At 38.5% G+C, this 8,348-nt stretch overlaps 1 long non-coding RNA gene across 1 annotated transcript; it reads right to left on the bottom strand.

Annotated features, from left to right (window-relative positions):
- Positions 1-4,593: 4,593 nt before the first annotated feature.
- Positions 4,594-5,399, bottom strand: LOC132032506 (uncharacterized). Its single transcript, XR_009408485.1, has 2 exons — positions 5,155-5,399; positions 4,594-4,982 (listed from the first exon to the last, which is right to left on the bottom strand). It is a non-coding gene; the product is annotated as an uncharacterized LOC132032506 (long non-coding RNA).
- Positions 5,400-8,348: the final 2,949 nt, after the last annotated feature.

Here is an 8,348-nt window from a genome sequence, read left to right as displayed (position 1 = left end):
TGATTTAAATGCTCAATTGATATCTTGTTCGGGGTCTTGGGTACTTGGGCTTTGTTAAGTGAGGGGAATATAATATTTATAATAGATAGGGATTGAGTCTTATGTAGACTGCCTACGTATCCCTCCATGGGAAATCAGGCCCTTCTGTAGTTCGATTTACATAAGATAAGACTCGCTACCTTAAAACCTACTTGTGACCAGGCCCGATAGAGGCTTCTTGCATATCCCTCCTCAGGACATCAGGTCGGCACAGTTTCATTTACACAAAATAGGGGGGACAAATCCGTATTAAGTACACAAAATGGAATCCCCTAAAACTACCCAAAAGGTGACCTTTCTTTTAAGGTCAGAACAGGTTGTTTGTCCGTTCAACCCTTTTTTGGCCCTAAATCCTAATACTGAGGCGGGAGAACCAACCAAATGACACCTTTGTGGACCAAATTCTCCACTTCAAATTTGAAGGCGTCGCACTCTTCTATGTCATGCCCCAAAGCTCTAGAATGATATAGACTCATTTAACGGCGGCCAACTCCTTCAGTTTGAACCCTTCTAGTTCTGATGGGGCTAATCTTCCCGATGCTGACCAACTTCTAGAAGATGCTGGCATAAGAGTCCTTAAATACCGTAAATTCATAATCCCAAATATGAGTATTCAGCGTAATCCCTTCGATTAGGGAGATGTTGTCATGGACCAAAAGTGATTATGGGCCCCACATCTTCGTGATGCTTTTCTTATCTATCAGCTCAATGAGCCTTCTTTTGAAGGCCAAACATTCGTTGATGGTGTGACCTACCTGACCCCGGTGATAAGGGCACCTCTTGTGCGCGAAGAGCGGAGCACACAGTGGCAACCTATCAAAGCTGATACTGACTATCCCTTTGCTTCGAAATTTGATCATCATCTCCTTGCTCGTTATGTGCTTAGGCGAGACACAGTAGGGACAATCTAGCACCTTAAGCGCAATGGACCACTATTCGGGCAAGGCTGGTCGGACATACTCTATTCGTTCCTCAGGCACTCCTCTGGGACTTGATGGCACAGCAGAAGTTCTTTCTCTTTTCGTACTGAGTGGTGTAGCGGAGGCAACTTCTCTTGATGGCCAAGTAGGCTCCTGCGGGTCTGATTCCATTAGGCTCCTGCGGGTCCGATTCCATTTCTTTCTCTTCGGATTCCTCCATTATCGGGATGTATTCGGGAAGGATCTCTTTTCCCTTATCCAGGATGTTCTCTCCTTGAGCTTCAATTGGTTCCTTGGGTGGACTTTTCGCTGAATCCATTAACTCATCAGCATCTTTGATCTTGGCCTTGACTGCTCGGATTTGCTTTTCGAGATCCTGAATTTTTTGGCGAAGCGAGACCTCATTCTTTGTCATAACTTCCAGCTCTGGTGCGTTCTTGGTGTTCATCTTCAGATTCTGAGAAGGTTGCTAGACTTAGTACGGGTATTTTTTGTTCATTGTTTTCTTTTTTGGGGTGAGTGGGCCACACTTGAGATCAATTAAGCATTTAAGCGAAACATATGAAAGCAAGTAAGTCACACAAAGCAGTTTATAAAATTACACTACTCGCGTTCCTAAACATGATAATCGTTTGAAACATAAATGTGCCATTTGAATTAAATCATTGCCCCCTAATCATTAATAATAATATTCTTTCCTGAAGGGGTACAAAAGATAAAGTAAAGACAGTGCATAAAGTAAATCAGCAAAAGCGTCCTCCGGTGGTGGATGATGAAGCCCGATCTCGGTCGGTCTTGGCCTTCTTCGCCTTTCGAAGGGTAGTCTGGATATGAAGATGGGCCAATGTCAAAAGGCCTCCATAAAAAACCCCTTCTGTGTAAAAGTCAGTGAGCGATATCATCTAAAGTCTTCTTCATCCGATTATCGAGCTCAACCAAACAGTCATTAGTAAGCTCTAATTCAGTCTCAGACTCTCTATGACGGCTTTGTCATGCTCAATCTTCTCTAAATACTTGGCATCTCTGATATCAACTCTCCTCTGAACCAAACGGGCTCGAATCTCATCTTGCGAATCCTTATCTTGCACACAACTGTAGAGAATAGTCTTAGGAGGAAGTGTACCTTGTAAGTCGGCCCTTAACCAATCTTTATACTCCACAACACAATCCGGACGAAATCTATCTTCGGCTAAGGTATCGGGTCCCCAAATCATGCAACCCTTCCATTCTCGTATGCAATCCAAAGCCCTCGTCGGTCTATCGATGTCATAGTCAATGATAAAATCTCCCATGCCTCCGATCTGGGACACGACTTGCATCCTCCCAAATTGTCTCAAGACAGTAGCAGGCGCATAAAGGCGAATCCCTCGAATTCCCATAAGCGGTAAGAATGGACACTTTCTACCCTTAACCACAACTTTACTGGACACGAAATCATGGAACATCCATTGAACGCTTTCCTCTTTCAACCTGGAAAAGGTGAATCTCCAACTTTGTCTGTTTTGTTCTCCGAAGTTTGGACAAAAGTCCCGAAGACCATCCCTTTCGTCTGGCTTACAAGTGTTGTTCACCTCTAACTTTGATCATGTGCTTGAGGATCCACCATTGTAGAAGTAAGTTACAACCTTGGAAGTATTTGTAATGGTTTCGGCAGAGACTCAAGGCTTGGTACAAATAGGCTAGGATGATTGGGGTTATGTCAAAGTATTTAGTTTCTTCTTGTTGGGTTTTGCCGTAAAAGATGGTATGGGTGACCGAAATGACTCGGGTGTCTATGGCTAAGGACCAATCTTCGGGAAAAATCATGATTCCCAGAAAGCAAATGGCGAAAGCTAAAGATCTAGTGGCCATCCATTCGGCATAAGTCTTGAATTCCCCGGAGTGCTCCACAAATCCATTTGGGCTTCCAAACCTTTTGTATAGCTCTCTAAAGGGTATGGTGGGGCCATGGGCCCAATTGGCGTAGTTCAAGGAAAATATTTTGCAAAGTTGGGAATAGGTGGGTTTTTCTGGGATTAAGGCATTTTGGTCAAGTTTCTTTCTTCTTTTCAATCTCGAGCCTACGCTAGTCAACACATCCCTAAACTCCTCTAAACTCGGTGTCATCTCGACGTCATCCCCAAATCAGAAAACCATCCTATCTCTGTCCCAAAACCCGATAATTACTTCTATCAATTTTTTGCAACCTGTCATAGTCAGGATAGATGTCAAATTTCCTAAATGACATGAAATCCCCTTTTTCTCATCTGGGGGCATTTGGCCCCACTAAGTATGCAGCAACTCTAGTGTAGTTAAAACCATGTCAAAATTCAAGTTGATCGACATATCCAAGACAGAAGTCAAGGTTAATTCCGCCCCACCATCCACTAGGCAATGCGGTGTTTTTCGGGTCATGGACCGTACTTGACAAGGGTAAGTTTTCCTATCGGGTTTGGATACATCTAAAATATCCAAACCACCCAGTCTACTATACTTGGATTTGGTTTAGCTCTAACCTAGGCATATGCAAGAGTTTTTTTTTAATTGACCTTGGACCCGAGCGAACTACTCGGGGTGAACCGTTATCACCCGTTGGGTGACCGCACACCAACTTAATGTTTAATGTATTCCAAAGAAAAGGTGTTTCGATTTTTTAGTGAAGGCTAGACCGCGATCCCGCTTATCCCCTTTGAAACTATGCTTTTTGCCAGGAGTGGCGGAGTTTATGATATGAAATGAATGACAGTTATAGTTGCTGAAATTAAATACATAGACAAATAAATGCAGTTAAAATCACATTATATTGAAACCCTTATGGTTAGAATCTAGAAAATCCCCAGCAGAGTCGCCATCAGTTACGATTCACTTTTACGCTGGTTTAAGGCATAAAAGTTACTATGAGTTAAGTCAAATTGAGTTAAATCAAATTTTTAGTCAAACTTAGAAAGTCCTTTTTAGTCATTCAAAGTCCTTGGATATCAAACAGAGTGAAATATGTATTGTTAGAAGCCAAATTGATTTTATAAAATTGTTCAGACAATATTTTACCATTCGTACTTAGTAAGATAATTTCTATAAATATTATAAATCATTTATAAACTAATTCACACATTTCATAAATTTATCATAATTAGGATGTTATGCCCATGTATACTGAAAAGAACAACAAAAAATGCATGTTATGCCCATGTATACTAGGTTTGCCTTCTTAATATATCTAATATGGACTAAACAAGGCTATAACTAGGGCTGGGCGTTCGATATTCGGTTTGATATTTTTAAAGTTCGGGTTCGGTAATTCGGTATTCGGTAATTGAAAGTATATACCAAATACCGAACTTTCAAACTTCGGTTCGGTATTTCGGGAATCGGTAAATCAAATCTCGGTTCGGTACGGTATTCGGTAATACCATTTTTTTGCTAGCAGCTACATTCATTCATCATGTGCAAGAGTTTACATCACAATTTTAGAACAATTTTAATCAAGTTTAAAAGAACAATTTTAGAAAATCATGCTTCAGAAGAATGTTGTTCTGTATAGTCTCTTCTTTTATCACACACTTGATCGAGGCGGTTGTTTTTACGAAATCTATCAACAATAACATAAAAAAAAATATACACACACATACCAAGAAAAGTTTAAAAGGCAGTAGAATTCGAAATAAGTTCACCAATCATCATAACTCAAAATCTCTAGTAGGTATAAGTTTCACATATCTTGGACTCACTAAGCATAAAATAAATCCAGCTACAAAATTCTCATCAAACACTATGCTTTTAATCTTTTTAAGTAGACTTAAATTTGAACCCCCCCCCCCCCCCAAAGAGAAAAAAGAGTGTTTTGGCAATCTCTCAATTAGCAACGAGTCCGTTAGAGCTTAGCTAGCGGTCGTTGGTGATTACCATAGCCATTAGAGGATGCTCCATAAGTCGCGACATACATACCGAATCCCGATTTTGTGATGCGCCATATCCATATCCTCCATAATTTTGCCTTCCATAATAGCCGCCCCCATTCCACTGGTTACCAGAATCAGTTCTCATCTGCAAAAGTAGATAACAAATAAGCAGGTCGTAGAAGACAATTTACCACAAGAACATAAGACCGAAGATGCTGCAAAAGCTTCAATATTTTCAAAATCCCTAATACAGACAACTAAATTAGGAGCATAAAGAAAGATACAGGAATTGGATTTAACTAATTAAAAGAGCATACAGAAAGATATTATTTCATTGGGCCCTAGAAATTCCAATCGCACAAAAGAAAAACAGAAGGATTGACTCGTCTGAAAGTGGAGTAACAATCAAGAAATTATCAATAACATAAAAAAAATATACACACACATACCAAGAATAGTTTAAAAGGCAGCAGAATTCGAAATAAGTTCACCAATCATCATAACTCAAAATCTCTAGTAGGTATAAGCTTCACATATCTTGGACTCACTAAGCATAAAATAAATCCAGTGGAATAATCAAAGTTAAGCAGCAGCATTTGGCATTATCAAAAGTTAAAAGTCCTGGTGGAAATAATGTGGAATAATCAAATGAAAATTCAGATCAGTGATCATAAGCAGTGATTATTCAGATCAATAATCAAATGAAAATTCAGATCAGTGATCATAAGCAGCAGCATAAACAGCACTATCTTGGGGCTGATCAGTGATCATAAGCAGCAGCATTTGGCATTATCAAAAGTTAAAAGTACTGGTGGAAATAATGTGAAATAATCAAATGAAAATTCAGAGCCTTATACCTGAGGCATCTTGCGATTACAAATCAAGAACGAGGGAATCTTTTGAGCTATCAGCCATATCTAAAAAAAAATTAAAATGTGTCAACAATTAAACTAAGTAAAAAAATATAAAAATAAAATACAAAAGCGAAAAACATACCAAGTTCAAGTTTCATAAGATCATTAAAATCTTCTTCAACATTTATGGGATAAGGCTCATTTCGACGCCAATCTTGAAGACAAATAACGGGGCTTGCACCAATTTCGGAGTCAAAGAACTCCTAAATGAATCAAGAATACGGCCCCCGGTGCTAGCAAAGGCACATTCCGATGCCACACTAGAAATTGAATTGCCAACACATCACGAGCCATCTCGGAAAGAATTTTATATCTAGAAGAATGAGCTTTCCACCATGACAAGATATCAAAATTGTCCTCATCATCATTCGCCTAGTTCTTCACTAAGATACTTTTCCAACTCCGACTTACCACCCAAACTCGTACCATCTTGTTTGTTCCTCTTCATTTGGATCCTATTTCTCACTTTTGTTGATTTTGTGCTAGTGTTAGAGCTAGATGAATCCGATGTCTGACCCGATAAATCAGAGAGAGAAGATGAGCGTCGAGATGCATTAGAGAATTTTGCTACATACTCTTCAAACATAGATTTCATGTAAGTCACCACTTCATCTTTTATTTCACTCCCCTTTTCATCTCCAAACATATCCTTAAGTGCGTCGCCAACATACTCAAGTTTGTTACGAGGATCTAAGATAGAGGCACAAAAAGCACTTTATTCATTTTTTCAGGAGCACCCCAATACTTGACAAACTTTTCTTTCATTTTTTCTCCCATTTTTGCCAAAGAAGGATCATCGTCTTCCATACACTCTCTTAAATGATTGTGAAGCTCAACTATATCTTCAAAGTGACCATTAGAAGTGACGTAGAGTGAACCTGAAACCTTCTCAGTTAGATCATAAAACCTTTTTAAGAAATATTACCATATTTCTCACCTTTTGCCAATCATCACTTTCAAGTACACTCGCAACACTTCCATCTTCACAAACATGAGTAGCAAGATAAGTTGACAATCCACCATCTTCAAGATCAAACCTATCAAATGCACTCTCAAAATGTTGTGCGGCATCCAACATCAAGTAGGTCGAATTCCACCGGTTGAAACATCTAAACATAATGACTTTCATCGTCTATATTTTTTAGTTCACAACATTCCGCAAATTTTCTAATCCTTGCGGCATTGTCTAACATATTTCACCATTTGCCTAACACGTTTGATAGATGGACCAACTTCTTCATGCCGTCTTGCACAATAAGATTCAAAATGTGAGCCATACATCTCACGTGAAGATGGTTACCACATTTCATGTTAGATCCCCAATTAACCATTTGTTTGTGTAACTCTTTCACCATGACATCATTAGAAGAAGCATTATCTATTATAGTGATTATTTTCTCCAATTTCCAATTAAGCAAACACTTACTAATACAACGGGCCATTTCGCCTCACCCTTATGACTAGTAACAACCCGAAAGTTTAAAATTCGTTTATGCAAGAGCCAATCACTATCAATAAAGTGTCTTACCGTCAAACACATATAATTTATTCTCCGTATAAAAAGTCCATGTGTACGTGGTTGACAAACTCTCGGTGATGTTTCTTTCAAATACTTCATAAACTTTTGTCTCTCTCTTCACCAAAAACTACATAAGAATCCCTAGTCAACGTTGTTCTACGGGGAGGGAACTCTAATAAAGGTTTCGGGGTTTTTTCATAAACTTAAATCTTCCTTTTCAACAAAACGAAAAGAAGCTCATCAAGGATTAACATCTCAACTAAAGCCCTCCGAGATACCCTTGATCAAAAGTCCAAATTGCCCATCACCCATTTCACCTTCTAATGGAAAGGTTAAATTTGATTGTTTAATTAGAATTGGAAGTGTTAACCTTATATGGATTTTTAGGACAAGTTTTCAAATGTTTATTCACCCACTTGTTCCATTTTTAGTTGCACAATGCCCAAGAGAACTTTACCACAATACTTGCACTTTCTTTATTAATTTCATCTTCTTTGCAGCTTATCATAATGCGGCTACAAGCAGATCTTGGTTCTATATCTTTCCCTCTTCACAAGCCACCGGATGTTGTTCAATTTCCTGTTGAATCAAGAGACTCGGTAAAGAGGTGCGCTTCCACCGACATTGGTCGTTCGACTTTGTTCATCTTCCATCTAAACATGTAAGAGATTACAAATGTTATAAGACATAAATTGCAAGGGATTAAGTATCATTTCTACTTAACATAACATGGTCACTTTATTTTACTTGTTTTCTGCTTGCTGCAAAAAATAACTTATTTTCTTTAATTTAAGTTATCTCACCCGAAAGCAAATCCCAACTGATCACACCCAAAAAGAAAAAAGACAAAAAAAGGAGAAAATCTTCAACCCATTTAATTTCCCAGAAACGAAAGAGACAATTTTAACAAATATCTTTCTTTCTTTCTCTCCCAAAAACAACAACAACGAAGCATTGGAAGTGTAAAACAAAATCAAAAAATACAATACGGATTACGAAGCTATTAAAGAGTGTTTAAATAAGTTCTATTTTCTAAATTGTTATACTATGTTTCTCCTATGTCCTTTCTTCAACTTAA

Source organism: Lycium ferocissimum, chromosome 10 (genome assembly GCF_029784015.1).
Source record: "Lycium ferocissimum isolate CSIRO_LF1 chromosome 10, AGI_CSIRO_Lferr_CH_V1, whole genome shotgun sequence".
In the NCBI taxonomy this organism is placed as follows: domain Eukaryota; kingdom Viridiplantae; phylum Streptophyta; class Magnoliopsida; order Solanales; family Solanaceae; genus Lycium; species Lycium ferocissimum.
Note: the sequence above shows the minus strand (reverse complement) of the source record. Positions and strands in the feature narration are given on the sequence as shown.